At 53.8% G+C, this 22,149-nt stretch overlaps 1 protein-coding gene and 1 long non-coding RNA gene across 4 annotated transcripts in view; one reads left to right on the forward strand and one right to left on the reverse strand.

Moving 5' to 3' along the window:
* CXXC5 (CXXC finger protein 5) overlaps window positions 1-4,722 on the reverse strand; it is a 34,028-nt gene extending 29,306 nt beyond the window's left edge. The window contains exon 1 of one of the 3 annotated variants that reach the window (XM_015239500.3): window positions 4,608-4,722. The gene's annotated coding sequence lies outside the window, so the exon portion shown is untranslated. Of the gene's footprint in view, window positions 1-3,556; window positions 3,652-3,719; window positions 4,335-4,607 lie in introns of those variants that run through there. The other 2 variants (XM_031672481.2, XM_006204566.4) reach the window with 2 other exon arrangements.
* LOC116277807 (uncharacterized) lies at window positions 1,221-21,182 on the forward strand. Its single transcript, XR_004187264.2, has 3 exons — window positions 1,221-3,236; window positions 3,385-3,652; window positions 20,975-21,182. It is a non-coding gene; the product is annotated as an uncharacterized lncRNA (long non-coding RNA).
* Window positions 21,183-22,149: the final 967 nt, after the last annotated feature.

Raw genomic sequence — 22,149 nt, forward strand, 5'->3', positions numbered from 1 at the left:
CATTAGCACACACACACCACCCAGATTCCCACATCCCATACCAACAGACTAGACCCAGGTAGCCTCATCTAGCAGCTGACACTGTCTTTGGCTTTAGGGGGCAGGTGGAATGGTTGGAGATTCCTGGGTCTTTGAGGGGGCAGTCCTTTCTCATTGCCCGCAGCCTGGGAGGTGGGCTCAGAGTTGGGGGGAATAAAGGGGGAAGTAAGAGAAAGCAAAAAAAAAAAAAAAAAACTTGAGTGGGATATTCTTGTTGAGCAGTAGCGCGTGAGTAACTGGGGAGGCTTTTTGTGGTCTGGTGAGTTCCAGCTATGAGTGAGAGTTTAACTATTAATACACTTAATCAAGGACACTTCACACACACACAAGCACACCCATACAACCACACACATAGGATAGGATGGGACCAGATGGTGGGGGTAAGAGAGGGAGAGCCCCAGGAAAAAAAAAAATGGGAAAACCCCATTCAAAGCCCCAGTGGGTGGGGAAAGAGGGCGGAGCTTCTACCCTGGGCCTGCCTCCAGAGCAGGGGCAGAGTCATAGTGATTCACTTTGGTATCCCCAGAAGAGTGAGGCTTGACACACAGTAGGTGCTCAATACACACTGGGCCAATGAATGAATAAGTGAATTACACATGAAGAGTGGGCAATAATAAGCAAGCCCCACTCCATCCTTGGCCAATTAAGGCACGCTTCAGAGCACTGCTTGGAGAGCTAGTGCTCACTTCATGGTCACCCCACCAGACAGGGGCCCTAGGAAAGAAGGCCTGGGTCTGGGTCATCAGTATCCCCTTATTCCTCCACCCTATCCTGCACCCTGGAAAGTCAGCTGACTTCAGCCCAGCCCAACACACCTCTCTTTCAGAGAGACCCCCATCTTCTTTCCAATCTTCCTATAAATAACTAGGTGGGGTCCCCAAAGAGGGTGGGGTATTTAATTCCCAGAGACTTGATTCTTTATCCAGATGAAACCCTGCCTTCTATACTCCTATGAGCCTCAGTCTGACACTTGCCAAATGGGTAGAAAGTAGACAAAAAGCTGGAAAGAGGGAGTAAGAGTTGGGGGTCATAGTGGGAACTCATAGAATATAGGCCTGGGCTGGCCTGGGCCCTGGATGCAGAATCCTCCCTTCCCCTTCCCTTCCCCCACCCAGCCCAGCCCTCCCGGGTGGACATTCCAGGCCTCACGTGATAAAGACGAGGCCGCTGGCCCACGGGTAAGTCAACAGGCTCTGTCGGCGGAGAGATAGGAGGCCCCAGCCAGGGTCACCTGCTGAGCCGGGAAAACAGCCGGGCCCAAATACACACATAAATAAGGCGCCAACAGCCAGCCAGTCAGCCAAGGGTCTTCTGCTCAGGAACCTCTGCCCCCACCTTGGAAAGGGAGGTGGTATGGGAGAGGGAGGTGCAAGGCTGGCTCCTGCTTCCCTGGGAGAGTCCCAGCTCCTGCCAGGATTGGAGGTGGAGATGGGGAGCGTGGGGCGGTGGGCTTCTACCAAGATCCCCAGGGCTGACTGAGAACTCAGAGGCCAACCTCCCTCAGCTGTTCCCACCCCTTCCCAGGGCAAAAATCACCCCCTCTCCCTCCTCCCCAAGGAGAGAGAACAATTTCCGTTCTGGGAAGGGGGTGACAGCTGCAGAGCGGGCCACTACCCCCCCTCCCCCAGCTCTTGCTTGAGTCTCATCCAGGGAAACTGCTAAATCAACACTACGCAGTAGTAGGTAGCGCTGGCCTCAGTCTCCCTGCATCGCTCTCAAAAAGGGGTTTGGGGAAGAGGCTTAGGGTCTCAGTTCCTGGGTTTTCTATGACGGCTGGCACCCAGCGTAAGGGGGTCTTTCTGGAGAGGGATCAAGGCAACCTTAAGGCAGTACACCCCACTAAAAACGTCTAAATGCTTTCAGTTGCATGGACAGCCACCCCCGCCCCCGCGGGCCAGGGCAGCTGAGGTGGCGCCGGGCGTTCAAATAGCGCTCCAAACAAGTCCGCAGCGACCGCGCACGCAGCCCCCGCCAGGCGGCCCCAGCGGAAAACTTAAAAGGGACTCTGTTTGCCGGCCGCCCTGGGGCGGCTCCGGCAGTGGCGAGGGCCGAACGATCGCACACGCCCCCTCCTCAGCGCTTCCTGCGCAAACGCGGGGGTGGGGGTGGGAGGAGGTGGCCCTGCGCCCACCACAAAATCAAGGACTCCGAACAGCGCCCTCGGCGCAGGGAAAGGCGGAGGTCAAGAGGCTGTCTAGCCAGAGCCCCCCCTCTTCAACCCCTTCAATCCGAAGACGCGACTCAGACCACCCAAGGTCCAGGGGGCAGAGCAGGGCGCAGAGCAGGGCGCGGCTGCCAACCCTTTGGACTCCCATCGCAGGACACAAGAGGGAACGAGTCTTTCCAAATGAGTCCCTACAGAACCCCTCAAATATGCTGGTGCCTCCTTGCAGCCCATGGCACCAGCCCAACTCCGCGCGCCCCTTCTAATTCCTAACGGGGGAAGAAAAGCGATCTTGCTCCCTCATTGGGCGCTTCAGCTCTTCTGACAGGTCTTGGAGGCGGCCCCCCGTTTAAAAACTGGGGTCACTCACTTTCTGTTGATCCTACAAATAAACAAAGCCAGGCGCACCCCGCGCTCCCCGCCGGAAAGCAGCCCATTCCGGACGAGGACAACTTCCCCCAGCAAGAAAATTAACACATTCTTCTCGTGGCGGTTCAGCCCCTCGCTCTGGGGAAGTAAAGGGGAGGGGGGCTCGGGGCCGAACTTCACGGGTAAATTTGGGGCCAGAGCAGCGAGGCAGGCGTCTGGAACACCCGCCTCCCACAGCTCCGCAGCTAGAGGAACACCCCCATTCTCCCTCCCTGGCTTTGCATGCTGCTTGGCCACGCGGGGCTCGGGAGACAGCCTGAAAGACTCCCCAAGGCTGGGGCGGAAGGCAGAGACAGAGGCGGCGGGGAGGATTGATGGTGGGGGGGGGGAGTGATACTTGACGGGAAAAAAAAGGTCAAACTTGATCAGCCCGCCAGGCACCCAGAGGGCAGCGGGAGTGAGGAGCCGGAGGGTAAATGTAGAAGTGGCCATCGACCTCGCTAAGTGAAGACGGAGGCTCAGCCACGCGTGCTCACGGGCCTTACGAGCAATTATCATCGCCCCCAAAACACAGGGCTGCGAATGGGGTCTGCTGGGGGGAGTGCGCGCCGGAGATCTCCAATCAGCCGCCCCCGCAGGCGGAGCGCCCGCCCAACGCCGAGAGGTGAGGACCCGGGGTCCAGCCGCCCCTGCACCCTCAAGCTCGAGTACTTGGGGAGGGGACGGTACCCCGCAGGAGAGCCCCGGCCCCAATCAACGGCGCCCAAGCCTCCGTTCCCGACCCTAAAACCCCTCTTTTTGTCTGAACTCAGTGATCTGCGACCGAGCTGACTGCGGCTTGGGGAGGCTTGAGTATAGCAGAGGCCACTGAGCGATCACCGGAGCTAGGGCTCCCAGCCTCCGGGGCTCCGGGACTCTGGTTACGGGCGCCCCCCGCCCCACCCAAACACGGACCCCTCCTTTCCCGTCCCTGGCTCTCCGCACCTGAACTTCGGGGGAGCCCGCGCCGCCAAACTTTCCGCCGACTTGCAGCGAACTCCGGCCCCGGCCGCGCACCGGGCCCCGGGGGAGGAGAGGGAGGTAGGCGGGGAAGGGGAGGGGGCCGGCCTCCGGGGGGGTCGGGGGAGGGCCGTGGCCCGACACCTACCGGCTCTCTGAGTCGTCCGAGCCGCCACTGCCGCCGCCGCCGCGAGGCCGAGGGGGAGGGGCGGGGCGGGGAGCTGCGCTCCGCTCTGGGCACCGCCGCCGCGGTGCGCTCCGCTCCAGCCGAGCTGCCCGCCGTGCCCGGGTCCGGAGCCGGAGTCACGCCGCCGCGGTTGGCCGGAGGCGGGGAGGAGGGGGGAGCCTGCAGCACCTGCCCCTCCTCCCCCTCCCCGCGGCCCAAATTAAAAAACAACAAAAAGCAACTAATCACCCCCGAGCGAAGCGCGGCGCGGCTGGCGGAGGGCGCAGCGTGAGGCGCCCGGACTCAGCAGGCGGCGCGCATGGCTGGGCGCGGGCTGGGCAGGGCTGGGACGCGGGGCCCGGCTTCGGAGAACAAGGTTCGGCAGCTCTTCTCGCTCAGCTCGGGCGCCTGGTCTCGCCACCGCCGCCGCCGTCTCTGCTGCCGCCAGTGCCGCCGCCTCTACATCCCCGCTCAGGCTCCGCCGCCTCTGCCGCCGCCGCCGCCGCCGCCGCGCGCCCGCCCGGGCAGGAGCTCTGAACGCTGCCCGGGGGCTGCCGGCAAAACCCGGACCGGACTCATCGCTTCCTCCTCCCGCCCCCCCCCCCCTCCACAACCACCTCGGCTCCCCTCCCTCCTTCCTCCGCCTCCCTCCAACGCAGCTCTGGCCACTTGGACGCCGCAGGCTCTGAGGCCGGAGCCGCAGCCACTGCGCCTCGAGCTCCTCGCACTCCGACGAGGTCCGCCCAGGCTCAGCTCCTCAGCGCTCCCCGTCTTCACCTCTATTCCCGCAACTTTACAAAAAACAAAACAAAACAAAACAAAAAAACACCTCTCGTGTTTTGTGAGGAGTGCATAGGCTTGGAGACCCACCTTACGGGGAAATCCGCCATCCCTCTGGCCCCTCTCTTCAGCCGGCCGCGAAGCTACGAGAACCAGTAGGGAGGGTTTGGCCGCGCCCCTCAGCTCAGGTGCGCGTAGGGCTGGGAACTCGTAGCCGAGAACTCTTGAAGCCTGAAGCTTGTTCAAAGACTCCACCCTTCCCAGAACGCTTTCCCCGTACTCAGTGGGCTCTAGTTCCCCGGGAAAAATGGGGGGGGTGTGTGTGCAGCGGTCCCTGTCCCCATTCCACAGATGAGGAAACTGATCCGTTAAAGGACATTTTGTTTCCTACACCATGGTCTTGGGGCACCCAAGTCCTGAGTCCTGGAGCTCAGGCGACTACATTGTGGTGTCCCGAGACCGTGGCCTGTGAACTCCGAGCCTGAAATAGTTCCTAGCACAGAGCAACGCTCTATATACACTGAAAGAGAGAACAAAAGCCCAGTGGGTACGTATTTGGGCCTGCATATCCTCCCCGTCACTCAATGCCCCCTCCATCTGCCCAGCTTGGGCTAATCCTAGGGCTGCAGATGCCTTCTCACCGCTTCAGGGACCCAGAGAGCAAGCTGTGGGCTCACTTGTATAATCCCAAACTGCAGAAAATCCCAAAGCAGAAAGTTTCTCCGATTTTGTTATTCGTGAGAGTGGGTTGTGCTTCCCCTACGAGAGAGAAAACACAGCTCCCAGACCAGAGACCCTAGCCGGAGACTGGGAGGTCGGTTGGGGAAGTCTGCCTAGGGTTAAACGTTACAGCCTGAGATCGATTGGGGCCCAGATAACAGGGAGTTAACTGCGGTGGCGACCAGGGTGCCTCCAGCTATAGGAGCGGTCACGGTGGAAGAAGTGAAACCAGCTCCCACCTCGCTACTTCCTCTCCTCCTCTGTGCGACCTGCTTGTGTGGTGGAGGGCCTGGGTCTCCTGGAAGCAGCCCCTGGCACCCACCCTACAAGCCTTCTAAGTTTGGCTTTGGGACCTTGACCCAGCCAGGGGATGGGGATGTGAGGGAGGTGTCAGAGGGGAAAGTTCACCTGGAATGTGTTGTCTCTCTACTTCCCCACTCCCCTCACCCCTGGCCTCCCAGGCCACACAGGGAATGACTCTCTAGTGGACACCCCCTACCTTCCTTCCACAAATGCTGAGAAGTGTCCTCCCTTAACTATGTACCAAGGAATGGCTCCCTAGGGGAGGCCCTTAGCCTCTCTTCTTTTCTCTAGCAACCTTCCTCAAGGCCACTCCGAACAAAGATACTGAGTGAGTAAAGCAAGGTACTTGCTCTGGGAACACAATTTTAGGACAAGTGAACACCTCCAGATTATCACCCCTAAACTACTTAGAGATATTCTGGGCCCCACCCTAAGTGTCTGGCACTGTGTTGGGCACTGACCATACAAGGAAAAAGGAAGCGGGGTCCCAGGCCTAGATGCTTCAGCATCTCCACTTAGCCTACCACCATCTAACTTTTCTGGGGAAGCTGAGGCCCACCCAGACTGTGAAGGGGGATCTGTTCCCCAGGAGTCAGCATTAGGCCTCAGGTGATTAGGATCCCCAAAATGAAACTCGGTCCTATAGGGCTGCCAAACCCTAGGGTGAGTGCAGTCAGGCCCTGCATACCTAGAAAAAGCTTCATGCTGAGATTCATGGCTGGGGAGGGGGGTGTGGAGAGGAAGTATTAATAGTTCCACCTCAGGGAATTACTGATAATTACCACTTTTTTTTGGAGAACTTGGCTCCCTTCCCTGACTCAGGTGGGCAAAAGCCAAGGGGCTACAGGCTATGATGGAGATGAGTCAGGGGATCCCAGTGGTAACTTTCTCAGGGAAGGGGTGTTGGCATATGCCTGACCTAGTTTAGAGGGTGGATATTGGAGTCTTTCTCTTCTCCTGGAAATTAAGAACTGGAGACCCTCACCTATCCACTCCAGGTGGGAACCAGAGAGGAGAGTGGCACAATGGTCCGCAGAGAAAATGCAACATGAGCAGGAAATGTCTTGTGCAAACCATCCATACAGAGCTCTCCACCATAACAAGTGAAACAAGACACCCAGGAAGGATTGGACAGAAGGTCTGTAGCCTTGGGGGATGTGAGCCCCCAACCCCTTCCACAAGAAGCAAAGGGATCCTGGTTCACTATTCCCTCCAAAAAGGAGAATTTGAGTTTCACATTGTTATTCAATCAATCAACTTAGATTCAGGTGTAAGTTCCATAAATCTCTCATACCCTTGGGGGAGACGGGGTCCTGCACCCACCTGCCCTGTCTTCTGGGTAGGAATGAGGGTAGAGGCCAGTACCCTGGCTCCTGCTCATAATATCCATGGCTGGCATTTACAAAGCCCGACCCTGAGCAGGGTATTGAGCTAAACAGTTAAGGTACCTTATCTCATTTAATCCTTACCTCAGCCCCAGTAGTAGTATCATCCCATTTTTCAGATGGGGAAACTGAAGTGAAACTGGCACCAAAGTTGTTTTCCTAACTCCTAAGATTTTCTATCCTAGTGAGGCTTCTCATATACAGACCTGCCTGAGGTTCACCTGTTCCACATCCTGTAGTGATCCCTCAGAGTCCACAGGGCTTAGATCAAGCCCCTTCCCTGACTTGGCCTGGCTTCTCTAACTGGTCCTATTCCTCGCTGCATTCCTAAGCCCCCCCCCCCACCAACACCACCCAACACTGGTGGTCCCCTCAGACACCTCAAAACTCCCCTTCCAAGTGTCTATGGCTTTGCATGCACTATCCCCTCTGCCCAGAAGGGCCTTAATCAAGCTCACCTCATGAAATACTAAAGACCAAGAGCATGTATCACTCCACTGGGAACCTTCTCTTCAACTCCCTCCCTCATTTTGGCCCATATCTACTAAGCCACCAAAATAGACTTTGTGCAAATTAGAAAAAGCTACCACATTTTGGCAGATACTGTTACCCTCTTTTGACAGTAGGTCATGAGCTATCTTTCAGTCTTCCTAGCTCCCTTGGCCAGGTGCCTTTTTGTAGAGCATTGTACTCTTGCCTGGCTTTGGGGCCCCCTCTTCTGTCCCCTCCTATGGCCACAGTGACCACACTGCACAGAAATACTTTTTATTTGTCCATCTGTCTCCCTGTCCCCTCACTACCACCAACCACAAAAATTCTTTGCGGGTAAGGGAGAGTCTCCTACCTGCCTGAAGCCTAGGACTGAGTAGGTACTGCAGTTATGATTGTAGCCATCATCTTTGTGAGCACTTACTATGTGTCTGGCACCACACTAATTGCTTTCTGTGAATATGCTTATTAATCCTCAGACTCTGGTTGCTTAATGTTGCAAAGTAGCAAAACCAGGATTTAAATCTTTGCCTTGTCTGAGGGAATTTACCTTTTCCACAACTACCATTTATCAGTTAATGTCAGTCATTGATTAACATCCAATGACTGGGAATGGCTGCATGGAGAGGAGTGGAGGAGTTAGGGTTTCCAATAAAGATGGCAAATCCAGAGTCTGGCCTAATGTCTGCCTTCTCCTGAGGCTGAAGTTCCACCACCTGTATCACAGAGAATGAGAGCTGAGGCATTTGGAGCCCTACCTCAGGGCAGGGTGCAGGATAGTCTTCAGTGGGGTCACATAGGTCTGTGAACTCAGCCTAAATCCCAGAGCAGGCCTAGGGGTGCAAACGTGGGCAGGGGAAGAGAGAAGCTTAATTGCCCTTATATGGGTCCAGGCCTTTGGGGTCTTAGCGCTCACATACTGACAATTGGTCCTTAGGTCCCACCCCTCCCCCCATGGCCTCTGAAGGGACAAGAAAACTCTGAAACTACGGGGAAATTTCAGAAAAGCCAGGTCTGTTTCTTAGGAGGCCAAGGTCTGCCCATCCCTAAGAAGTCATTTTTGTGGCCCAGCCTGGCCCTGAGCAGTATAAACAGGGGGGAGGGGAGGAGGGCATAAGGGGGACTCCAGTTCCAGAACAAAATGACTCTGGGGTGAGGTGGGAGGGAGCAGAGATGAGGCCAACACACACACTTAAACTTTGTATTTCCCTTTGACCAGGCACAGCTATATACATGCCAGAGACAACCAGACAGCCCCATTCTTGGCCAGGCACAGGGAACTCAGCTCATATGTGGAGGGGGAAAGGGAGTGGGACAGCTTAGGGGGTGTCATGCCCCTGACATTAACTCTTGACTTCTCTAGACACAATCATGGTTCAAATGTCTCTCCTAGGGAAGTGGGACTGTGTGCTCCCAGAGGCCAAAGCTGTGGCTCCAAGACCCCCAGGGTCAGGAAAAGGGAGGAGCCTGGAGATAACTGAATGGAGCTTTGGGGGAGGCGGTGCCACAGCATCCTAAACCGGGAGGCCCCAGACCCGGCCCAGAGGGACGGGAGCCCTGCCTGGCCTGAAAGTGCCCAAGACCTACAGGCTAGGGTGGAGGGATACAGAGAAAACTTGCTGGAGGTGGAGGGGTGGGGCTCAGCCTCCCCTCCCTGATCTGGCCTCAGAAGGGAGAGCTGGGTCTTAAATGCCCCTCACAGAGACTTTAGAAAACAGGACCCAGCCTCTCTCCTCAGACCAGACCTCATCTACCAACCCCTACTATGCCTTCCTCTTCAGACTCCAGAGAATGGGGTGCTCAGGCAGTTGCCTCGGGGTAAGCCCAGGATGAACTGCTCTTTGAACTGGCGGGACTGGTTCTGTGTCTAGCCGCCTGGGTAGTCAGGGCAGTCACGGGTTGCTTGCCTTGCCGTGCCTGTGAGGAGGGAGGCCTCAGGAAGGGGCCTCTCGTAAATCGTTAACTCCCAGAGCAGCCTCTGCTGCTGGGTCCCCTCAGCCCCACCCCCAGTCATGATCTGGCGCTTAGAAAGCCCACCCCAAGCCAGAAGTCAGAGGTTAGGGGTCAGAGCCAGAAGTCCCAGCACCTGGACTAATCCCTCCCCCAACTATCAGGAGGGAGGTGCAGGGGTGGGGGGTACAGTGGAGAGAGCCTCTGTGGGGAAGGCCCTTTTCTGTAAGTTCAGAGCTTCTCACCCTAATCTGCCCTCCAGCCTTACTACTGTAGCCCTGGCCTTTGCCTATTAGGGGAGAGTCAGGAGCTAAAGGTGGGCCTCCTGGGGCAGCCCCTGGGCAAATCCCAACCCTACCAGACCTTAATTCTCAGGGAGATTAACTATGCCAGTCCCACCCACTTCACCTCAAGGGGTGTCACCAGGACTAGATAATGAATGCGTTAAGGAAAATTATTTGATATTGTTCACAATTAGGATAGGATCCTCAGCATTGTTCCAACACTGCTTCTTGGTACTGGGGTCCTCCAAGTGAAATAATAAAGGTTGCCTTTCGGGAGTCATTGTACTAAACCCTTTACCAGCTACTAATCTATTTAGCAATCACATCATTTTGCAAATAAGGAAACTGAGGCTCTGAGAGGAGAAGTGACTTACCCAGGCTGTGGCAGCTGTACAGGAGCAGGGCCAGGATTTGAACCAGTTTTGTGCTCTCCAGCTGAATGAACCCTTGAAGGGTTCTCTGTCTCCTTCTCAAATTCCTAAGCTGCGTGTGAGGAGACACCCTAAAGGCAGAATAGGCTGGACAATCCCCCAAGTGTAACACTGTTGCGTAGGGGCTGACATGAGGCAAGTAAGGGAGAGTATGTAGGCAGGAGACTGGCAATGCCCCCACCACCTCTGTGAGCCCCTCCTCCAGGGAAGCTCCCCCCCAGGTCATGTAGCCCTTGGTGCTACCACAGGGGAAGCTTGGCTGCTGCTCCCTCCACCTCTCAGGAAGAATTCTCCTGCCCCAGACAGGCTAATGAGGGAAGATTGATGGTGCTACCACCCTTTTCGCTAGGGAGGCATCTCAGAAGCTGAGGCGATGGAGACAAAAAAAAAAAAATCAACTTTTAATCGAGATTGCAGATTCAGAAAAGATTCATAAGTGAAATGATTCCCCAAGGAAATATAAAAAGTTACTTACGGCACGGCTAAATTGAGCATGCTTCAATCAGAGGCTGTTGAGAAATCATTAAGATATACAAGACACTTTTTTAGATATATATGAGCTCTGGCCATTGCTCCAGTTAGAGAGAAGAGACCTGGCCCTGTGCTGGGTTGGACGTCTGTGTCACCTCCTACCACTCAGACCCATGGCTGGGGAAGGAGGGGAAAGTGGGGAGAAATTCTACCTGCCAAGCCCTAAGAGCCACTGCCCAAAGGTTGCCATTGCCCCTATGGGCCCAGAGGCTCTCTGGCAAGGGAGAGTGGAGCAGAGGGATTATGGTTAGACAGAACTTTTTATTGATTATTTATTCTCACTTTCCAACATCATAATGGCATGGCAGGACTAGAACTACCTACTTCCTTTGAAAAATTAAAGAGGGGATACTCCACTTCATATCCCCTCACCCCTTCCCCTATTGCTTAGGTTGGCCTGAGGAAGTGGGCACCCTACTTGAACACAGAAGGACCAGAATGCACTCTCAGATCTGTTTGAGGGCTTGGCCTTGGGGGAAGGGACAGGCCAGGGAACGTAGGGAAATGAATCACCCTGGGGAGTTTTCACAGATGATAACTAGCTTTTGAGAGGACATTCGCCTCCCCCATTGTAGCCACATCCATTTCTTTATTGGAAGGCTTATTTGAGGTTTAACACTCCTCTTTGCAGCCTGTGGGGGTCTTTCTGCCCCTTGCCTTCCCCATGCCTAGGACTTTCAGGGTGGGGTTAGGACATCAGTGGAGGGTCTCTGCTGAATACTTATCACTTTCCCCATTCTGTGTCCTCTTGGAGACCAGGACTCCTGGGCCTGGGATAGGGTCAAGACTTTACTCATCTCCATGCTTTGTCAAGTGCCTGGCCCCCGGTTGGTGTTAAATAGTTACTGAATAGGAGGGACATGGGGATGTGGCTGGGGCAATCTGTCTTATGGGGGAAGGTGTGGAGGAGAGAGACAGGCCATAGCCTGATCAGGGGACTGGAGTGGCGGTGCCTGGACCCCTTTTCTTATGCCCATCTGCAGTGGGTAGCATCTTCCTCCATCAAACCATCAGCGAAGGCAAGAAACCCGAGCCGGATGCTGGTGGCCACACTGCCTTGTGGGTGACAGGAACCCGATCCTGGCCAGGCTGAGGCGCTATTTTAAACCCCAGCCCCAAGCTGCCGCCTCAAACTGCTTGGCCCATCTCTGGTTACAAAGCCACCGCCCACCTCCCAGCCACTTCCTCCTTCCCACCCTGCGACCCCCTAGGCTGGTGCTAGGTACAGTATGTCTTGGGGCAACCCTGCTCTCTGTAGGCCTTGGTCTGTCAGCTGGCACCAATGCCCTCCTCCATCCCCTAGCTGTGCCCACTTAGGCACCATCCTCCGTTCACACAAGGACCCACTGACCTGTATTCTGACTGAAAATTCCCCCATGGATGAGGGTTCTCTTCCCTGGAAATAAGGGTACACCCTGGCCAGAGAACCTGAAATGTTGGGTCCTGACTCTGCTGGGGCTAGAGCATGCAGGCCAAGACAGGGCGGATGCTAAAGGAGAGGAAGTAGGTTAGACATAAGTAGGGACTTCCCAGCAGTTGAGACTGCGCACCAGAAAACTTTCCCTTGCCTGCCTGCCTGCCTGCTTGAGCAGGAAGTGGAAGATAACTCCAGAGGGAACCCCATCTCCAATCCTCTGGCTCAAAGGCTTGTGGCCTGGGGGACTCAGTCACCATTTAGTCAGCCTACAGTATCTTCTTCCCTCCCCTTCCTGGAGGGGAGAGCTGGGCACTCAGGTGGCCCAGCTGTCAGCTGGCTGAGCCTTCTGGACTTGTGTCCACAATCCTTCTCCTACTCCAGGCAGTAGCCCCCACTGGCTCTGAGACCTGCCAAACTCAACCCCAGGCCAACATTGTCCTAGAGGGAGGCAACATAGATGTTGCCAGGGCACCAAGGAAAGGGAGGAGGTTAATCAGCCATGCCGGCTCCCCCCATTTCAAGCTGGCTTAGGCAGTCTGAGTACCCCCAAGACCCCACCCACTCCCCCCACCCCCATGCTATGTAGTCTCAGCAGTAAGGTATTGGCACCATGCCTGGTGCAGCTGAGCAGTGACGCCAAAAGCCCTACCATCTCAGGCAAGCACGGTTCCCTCCAACCTGACAGTTGGGGCCATGGGGAAGGAGGGTGTCTCCCATCCTCTTGCGCCTGAGACAGCTGGGGACAGAACTGTTTTGGAAACTTCCCTTTCTACTACTGAAGAGATTGCTTGGCATTCCCATGGGGTCCTAGCCACCCCTTCCAACCCAGGGGGTTGATCTTGAGGTTAGACTAGTGGTTCTCAACTAGGGCTGATTTTGCCTCCCAGGGGACACTGAGCAACGCCTGGAGATGTTTTTCCTTGTCACAACTGCTACTACTATCATCTAATAGGCAGAGACCAGGGATGCTGCTAAGCATCTTACAATGCACAGGGACAAAGAATTAAACGGCCCAAAATATCAATAGTGCTAAGGTTGAGAAACCTTGGGAAGAACTCCCCGACTAATCTGGGAGCCAGGTGGGAGATAGGAGGCATCTTCCAAACAGATATACACACACAGGGGCCAAGGCTCATCATCTCCCACCCCCACAGGCTGAGAAGGTCCTTCTGCCATTCTGGCTTCAGAGGCCCCTTGTGGCCCTAGGAATGTGGTAAGCCACCTGCCCACCCACCAGCCTCTGGACTTATTAGAAAAAGTACCCATGGTGGGTGGGGGGCCCCAGCAAAATCCATGAGGGGGACTCAGACACATCCTACCTACCAAGCAAGCTCTACAGAGCTCTCCCCACAAGAGGATTCTGGGCCTATAATAAGGCTCGGGGCTGCCCAGCCCTTCCAAGCCCAAGCCCAGAGGGTTGGCCCAGACCGGATGGAAGCTCTGGCCTCCTCCTCATCTCTCCGCCCCCTCCCATTTCTATTTATGAGGCAGCCATGGTGGCTCAGCTCCTGTCTCTGGTTTCCTAGGGAGCTCTGCTGAAACAACCCAGCCTCCATGGGTCCATCTGTCAGGGAGGCTGTTCCGCCCCATCGATCGCTGTTCCCAGGGGGCTGTGCTGCTCGAGGGACCCAGTGTGGTGGCCAGATAGGAGGGAACCACACCGATAAGAGGGGGTGGGGGTAGCTTGGCAGCAGGCAGAGCTGAGGGGGGCTGACACTTCAATGAGAAGAAACAAAGCTAGACAGGCATGAGAAATACAGAGGGCCAGGGGCACCAAGGCAGGAGGCTGGCTAGAATGACCTGTGAAGCGAGATGGTGCTCTCAGCACTCAGTTTTGCTTTTGGACACACCAAATTCCCACTTGCAAAAACAGTAATAATAGCTGACACGTGTCCAGCAGGAACAGTGTGTCCAGCAGAGGTGAAAGCAGCACCTCTGCTTTCATCTGAGGCTCACACCCGTCCAAAGCAGGTGCTGTTATTCTGCTCTGACAGGGAAGAAAGAGGCCCAGAGAGGTTAAAGCACTCATCAGCAGCCACAAAGAGGAGCAGACTTGGAGGCAAGTCAGCCTGGCCAGTGGCTGTGCCCCAGCCCCAGACACCGCCAGGCCCAGGGGGAGGAGGCGTGTCTCACCAGGCTAGAGGCCCTGCCCGCCCTCCCCATGAAGCCGCCTCCTCCCCCGGGCTCTGTGACATCTGCCCTGCTTCCCGGCCCCAGACAGCTGCCCAAAGCCACGTCAGCACTTCCACCCGGGAGCCTGGAAACTGGCTCTGGCCCCTGGGCAATGGGGGACCGGGGGGTTGTGAGTCCCCAACAGGGCGGCCTTAAAAGAGGGAGGCTGACTCTGCCCAGCAAGCACTGGGTCAGCATGACCTTAGGTTGGGCTTCTCTGAGCCTCAGTTTCCCTTGTTCGGATTCGGGGGTGGGCTTTGGGAAGGGGCTCAGAAGAAGAAACAGCAACATCTTGGATGGACAGTAGTAAATTTTCCCTTGCAGCCAGAGTTCTGGGGAACCCGGGGCAGGCTGCCACCCCCACTGTCCACTCGGGGCCAGGTGGTCATTTGGCAGGGTTTACAGGGGTGAGGGGAGTGGTGGGGAAGTGTCTGTGCCTGGCCAGGCCCGAACACTGGCTGGCTGGGGCCAGAGATAACCGGCGCCTCCCGGAAAATCATTAGCATCTGTTTGGGCCACGGCAAAGTTGGCCTGCAGGCGCCTCCGCCCGCCGGAAACGGCCCCCCACGCCCCCACCCAGGCACTCTGGCGCACCAACTGTGGCCACCCCCTTCACCGGGGCCAGCTCAAACTCGTGTAGCAACAACATCCACCCACCCGGGGAAGGGGGGCCTGGGTGCAGGGCCGTAGGCCGGTCAGGCAGGGGTCTGGCCTCGCCGTCGGGCGTCCTGGCGCGATGTGGGCGGTCCGGTCCGTGCTCCGGGCGATCCAGGCCAGCTCTTGGCGGCGCCCGCACTGGCGGCAGCCCAGGGAGTGTGTGGAAATGACACCGCCAGGGCGGCGGAGATCCCCCCTCCTGACATTGGCTGGAAAGTGGAGCAGCTCGTCAGGGACAATCAATGGCGATCGATCGTTGCAAGGCGAGGGCGGGAGGCGTGGGGGAGGGGCAGCGGGGCCGGCAGAGGTGGGGGCATCCGCGGCTGAGGTCAAACAACACATAGACCCGCTAAGGGACACAGCAGCACAGTGGGTCACAAAGACACACAATGCGGACTGGGATGGGCCACCATCCCTACCAAGGAGGCACACTCACCATACGGACTTGCAGCACACCACAAAGGTCTCTGACACAAGTATGGCACAACGAGGTCAAGGGGTCAAACAGATGGTTCCCACGGACACACACAGTAGGATCACAGACATAACAATACAACGCTTCACACTATCACACAACTAGTTCATACCACCACAACCGATGATCCTACACTAGAAACCCACGACATCACCAATACACAGTGAGTCACAACATCCCACTAGCTGGTCTCAACTACACAACAGAACGGAGTTACATACTCTGGCTGCACAACAAAGCAAAAAAATCACACGGCTAAATTATACATCATCACCATCACCTCAAACAACACTGTCAAACTGGGTCTTACACTATGGAACACAATGGTGCCCCATATTGGCAACACAACAGGATAGAGATCCTAAGTATACAACAGGGCACCACACTGCCACAAGTTGCACTTCAGCAACTAACACAAATGCAGCATATCACATCCCCCAACATGAATGAATATAACATGGAACAAACACTGTGGCACAGGCAAACCAGCATTAACTCTTTGGGTTCTGACAGAACTAAATGAGCTACTGCAGGTTAGGCACTTAGCACAGGGCCAGGCACATGGTAAGCACTCAAAACAGAGGGTACTGGGATCATTTTTAATGTAGGTATACTAGTTGTCATACCAATATAACGATTGTAACTCCATAGTAGCATCACTCTCTCCAGATAGGTCCATTCCTCTCCAAGAACCTGATTCATCCCACTAGCAAAACTAGTTCTGTCATTACACACATCTGAGAGACTCCAAGTGTCACAAACAACTCACACTGCTGCACTTTCTCACACAGTGACCTCACATATCACCTCCCCTAGGACACAGCCACACAGGCCATACACACTCTGGGACTTTGGTGGGGAAACCACCCCTAATCTCTCATCAGGTGCATCTCAACTAGTCCATAGCTACTGGTTCCATTTCTTGCCTCTCTCACAAAGTTGTAGAACACAAAGCACCTCCCACCCAGCAGTGATCAGTCACAACAGGGTCCCAGAACCTCCCAGGTAAGTATCCCTAACCAGTCTCTCTCTCCATTTCTCCATTTCATGTACAGAAACTGAGGCATCAGTTCCAGGTCCCTCAGAAAAAGCCCTCCTTATCCCAAATCTAAAGCAGGAAACAGGGCTGGCCCCTGATCTGAAACATCCCTCCTCTTCCCAGCGGTACATGTGTGGGAACAAGGCTAAGATCCCTCATTCCTTCAACACACCCTTTTGGGCGACTCCTGTGGTTTCCAGTGTAGGGCCAGCTAGGTTGTAGCTCTCACTTCCTCCAATTAAGGCCTGGGCCCTCCCAGGGGCTTCCACGAATCCCTTGCAGCCAGTGAGCTCCCCCTAAAGGTTCCACCTGGAAAGACTTCCAACATTCCCTAGTTTTGCCTGGCTGTGTAACAATGACTTAATATTCCAACCTCTCTGTGCTTGGATCCCAAGTCCTGCCTACTGAGCCAAGATTCCAATACCTCCCCCCTTTCTGGACCTCATGTGCGCGTGCGCACGCACACACACACACACACACACACACACACACACAGCTGCGTTCTTTAAGAGCTGTAGGACCACTGACCTGTGACCTAGAATGGGCTAGGATCCTGGGCTGTGGGGAGTGCTACAATCACCCATGTCTCATCCCTTACCCTTATCCTTCACGTAGGGCTGGGAAACAGCTGGGGGAAGTCCTTCCACATCACCTCCACTCCCAGGGGCTGGAGGCAACTCTTCCTATCATACCCTTCCAGGCTTTTATTCACCAGAAAGGGGAGCTAGGCTCCTCTTTTGTACCCCAAAGAGAAGCAGAGGGACACAAACCCTGGGCAGGAACACACAGGCTGGCAAGGCATGTTCCATCTAAATGCCTACCCATTGTTTGTAGGCACATTCTTGTAGGATTTGCAAGTGGCTATGTAAGCCATGGGCCACTAAGTCCCTGGGTGTCCTAGTAGCTTGAGAAATCCTCTGGCTTGTACAGGAGACCAGGAAAGATGTCCCACTGTTCATGCCTACTTCCCTGAATCCATAAGCACCCACAGCCACAACACTTTAATTTGATAAGGCCACTTTCCACCAAGTATTGCCTATAGGCCAGGCTAGGGGCCAAGTGCCCATTTTCTAGATGAGAAAACCAAGCAAAGGAGAGATAAATTAGTTGCTCAAGAATATACAACTGAAAAGTCACGGACTTGTGATTCAAATCCAGATCTTACTTCTGTTCCTCAAAGGCTACACAGCTTAGGCTCACACCCATATGCATAAACACTAAGGAATGTTCATGCTCACAATTCTCTCACACTCTCACAAGTTCCTGCACACATAGGCAGCCCCCTCCCGCACATACTCACACACACAGGCAGGCTTATACTCTCCCACGCCTGGGGCCTGTCAGCCACATTCTCCATGGCTCCCTCCCTCCAAACAGGGACAGGGGCAGGCAGGGAGTCCACATTCCCAGGTTTCCGCCCTGACCCTGACCCCCCCCCCTTCCCCACTCAGAGCACACATTCCTCCTGCTACAGCCAGATAACCAGCCCCAGGGGGAGGCCTGAGAGAAAGCAAGGCATTCTGGGGGCCAGACTGCTGGCCTTACTCTGGGCTGCCTAAGCCCTGGCTCTACTGCCTGAGTCTGGCTTGGTAAGAAGACAGAGTTCTCCCTGAAGACAGCCCCTACTCCTCTAGCCAGGCTAGACCCAAGGCTTCCCTCCTTATTCCAGGGACTTTCTTAGGCTCAGAGCTTCATACTCCAGAAAGGGCCCTCAGAGGTCTCCCAACTCAACCTTTGGGTGCAAAATCCCTTATACAGTTAGTAACTAGAGCAGGACTTGCAGAGCCCCCAGGACTCCTCTCTCTCCTGCTCTTATGAGTCTCTGGGCAGGCTGAAGCCTGGGTTCCATGCACCAACAGGCCCTAGGTAGTTTTCCCCATCTGGGGGTAGTGGCAGTTAATTCTCACAGCATCTGCCTGGGGTGCACCACTTGGCTGGCTCAGCAAATCTGGAGATATTCACATACCCAGATGGCCAAGACTGAAATTTCAGAGAATTCCCCAAGAAGAGGCAGCTGGCTTCCGGGTAGTGGCCCTAGAGGCTCCCAGCTGTTGGGCTGGAAGAGTGGGGAGTCTGGGGCCCCAAAACACAAGATAAGATTGAAAAAGATAAGAGAAGAACATTTCCTACGCCCTATCACCAGCCCCCAGCTCTTTTCTTCCTCTCTAGGCCCCTAACCTTTAGGTATGAAAAGCCACATCTCAGCTGCCCAGAGTAGATATGCAGGCAAATGAGACAGGGTTTGCTGGCTGGAGTCGCAGGGACGACCTGCCTTTAGGGAAAGGCAACAGTAGGCACCAGAGTTGCCAGAAATATGAGATCCCCTTGTCCACATGAACCAGGCCCTGGCCTGGTCCCTACTAATCTGTCTACACACAGACATATGGGTACTATACCAATGGGGAGGAGGAAAGGGAGCTTGGTGGCCTGACATTTCTGGCAGGCCTTGGGCTAGGACACTAACCTGTTCCTTCACTGTGATTAAGTCTGTGAGGGAGCCTGACTGAGCTAGGCACTGAGCCATCCAGTCAATTCTGTCTAAACTGTAAACAAAGCCAAGCCCAAACAGCCCTCCCCACTGCAACAAAAGCCCCTCCCAGGTTCTATCCAAGCAGAATTACTGACCACCCACCTCATGGTCGTTACAGCTATAGGTCACTACTGCCCTCTGCTGGCCACTCAGGCACTAGCATCCATCAAGATGCCAGCTCACTCTACCCAAGCAAATGCACTTCAGTCACCTCTTTCATCTGTGGGCATAGAAACTTGAACCTATCTGTCACCTATGTCAGGGGGTGGCAGGGAGCAAGATAAGCAAGGACGAACCCAGGGACACAGTGTGTCAGAGGAGAAATCACCAAGGAATTCTGCCTCCCTCCCCAAAATTTACATCCAAAACTTCAAAAGGAAGTGCCCTATCTACCCAGCTTAGAGGTTAAACTCACAACCATGGAAACAGTACCTGCCCCACAACCTGTTACAATGCACAAGAACCTCCCCTCACTCCTTGTGTTATGCCCTCTCTTTGTCCCCTCCAGAGGAGGGCCAGGCTTAGATGATCTGGAACCATCCTTCCAAAAACCCCAACTTCCTGGAAGGTTTGAGACTTTGTTCCCCTGGTTCCCTCTGTTACACTGCAGCAATGGAAGTCCTGGGTGCCCCCTAAAACAAGGCTAGCCTCCCTCAACACTTAATGCAACACCTTGCAAGCAGCCACACCTTTCAAAGACAGCAGCGTTGTGGACTAGAGGTAGGGGGAGACTGCCCAGAAGGACCTAACCAGCATCGTCCCTTAATTAGCTGGGGGAAGCTCCAGACACCCGTCAGGTACGGTAGCCTAGATTTTGCCATCTGTATGAAGCATAGAACATCCCTCACCCTGAGGTGGCTCTGGAGGCCAAACATCAGGTTGTATTTAGGAACTGTATCTAGAAAGCTCCAAGTCTGAAGGACTAAGAAGCAGTTTTGGAGCTTCCAAAGCTACCCTTATTTCCTATGGAAAACTTCAAAGGCGAGAAAGCTGGCCAAACCCTCCCGACTCACTCTCATTCTCTAGAGGCCCTACAATTCAGGGCAGGGGAGTACCCTTTAAGAGTCAAGATTTTGAAGTACTTAGGAAGAAGTTCAAACAGGAGAACAAGTGGCTTAGGGCACAGAGTGAGGTACTTGGGAAAATGGCTGCTATCACTCCTCACTCATATCTTTAGAAGTCTGAAAAGGAAGACAGCACATTCACCAAGGCTGGTGCTGCTCTTCTCTGGATGGCAGTCACCGGAGACCTGGCCTGGGCACACAGCAGCTTCTTTTTGGCCTTTCCAAACGTGATCAACCATTTGCTTTCAGAGTACACTGTAGGGCAATCAGGAGTTCCAGCCCTGGAAAAGGGCATTCTACCAATAACTCACACAGGAGTTTAAAAACAAAACCCCCACTCAACTGAAAACTATTAAGCTGTTGTCCTGGGGCTAAGATATTCACATAGTTCATTTGATAAGAGGCAGATCTGGTTAAGGTGCAGCTCCACAAAAAACTCAAAGATGAAAAGTAATCATCTGTTACAAAAATGCCTCTTCCTTAACTGGCCCAGGAGCAGTCACTGAGAAAGGGCAAAGCTGGCTGGTGATTGTGCTATACATTCAGTCACCTGAGGCCAAAGGTCTTAAAGGCTTTAGTTAGTCCCAGTCTTTGAACTTTTCCTACTTATATTGGCTAAGGTAAAATATGGCAACAATGGGAGAAGGTATTTGTTTCAGCATTACCCTGACAAGGTGATCCCATGCCAGTTTTCATTCTTTCTAAGCCCATCCCAGGAACTGGCCTAGAAAGAATCACAGGGACCTGAACACCAACCACTTACACCAGCTGGGGCTAAGGTTAGGAAAAGGCTTTTAAGGAAGGCTTTTGTGGAATACAGAGAACTCAGAGCCACGTTTCTTCAACACACATACACAACATAAGAAAAAATTAAATAGGGAATAGGCTCCAGAAGTGTCTCAAAGTAAGTCTATTTTCTCTTCTTGGATGGATATGAATGTATACTCTAATAGTTTGCCAGTTCACAGTTATTTTAATATTAAAAATCTGCATTCCTAACCCTTCTCCAGGCTCCTGGCCCCGGTCAGACTCCCAGGAGGCTCTTCAACACAAAGCTCTATGTTTGGGAGCCACCACATGACAAACCGGACTAGCTGAAAGCTGGAATGACCTTAAGCACTTCAGCCTTCCTGTGGATCTATCTCATCAAACAACCTAATGAAGATGTTTTAAAGTATAAAAAACAAAATAGGCTGGAATAAACTGTTGAAATACAAATACAGTATGCTTCATTTAGTGATTGTTAACAGCTCCTTTGGATTTACCAATCTGTTGAGTTGTGAACGGGAGGGAAAAAGTTTTATGTGAATATATGCTGAGTCAGCATTTATGTTTTCCAACATTAAATCACAAGAAAAATCTGCTTTCTTTTATATAACATCACACCCACCAAAATAACCCATCACTTGAAAATAAAGAGAATCAAAAGGAGATGGGTCCCTAACACTGTAAAAATTTTCTGCAAGGGTAATAAATATGGTTATTCCTGAGCAGGAAGGAAGGCAAGATGTGTTCATAATTCAGAAGACCCAGGAACTAAAGAAAGTTCTTCTATTAAAACCTAGACACTGAAGGTTAAGGGTATGGTACAACAGACTGAGACAAAAGCCACAGTTTCTCCTTAACTGCAGACAACGGACAGTTTATAGGCATTCCAACTGCAGTTTAGAAATAATTCATTTCTCCTGACAACCTACCAAGGGCTCAAAATAACTTGTTGAGGCAAAGAGGAATGACTCAAAAAGTGGAATACTGTAGCAACTGAAGTGGAAACAGAATGCCTCAATTGCTAGGTGCTGAGAACATGGGCCCCTCTCTCTGACCACCACCTTACCCTTCTCTCTACAGACCTCCCAGCTGTTCCCCACCCCAACAGTCCTCCTTCTCCAAGCCTTTGTACTAGCCAATGTGTAGAAACCAGTGAGACAATGCTACCTTTGACCCACAACAGAATGTGCACGTATCCAAAACCATGTAGTTTTTACCAAAAGAGACTGCAACTATAACTTGATCAAGCACTCCATGTTATTAAGCAGCAAAACAAAGGGAACCCATACACTTGACATTCCCTTGTAACCACTGCCTCACCAAGATAATCAAGGTTACTGCAAACAAGCTTTCACACGTGATCAAGCCAGGGACACTCCTGTAAAAAGTGATGTGATCCCAGATGAGAACCGTCCTG

Source organism: Vicugna pacos, chromosome 3 (genome assembly GCF_048564905.1).
Source record: "Vicugna pacos chromosome 3, VicPac4, whole genome shotgun sequence".
Lineage (NCBI taxonomy): Eukaryota > Metazoa > Chordata > Mammalia > Artiodactyla > Camelidae > Vicugna > Vicugna pacos.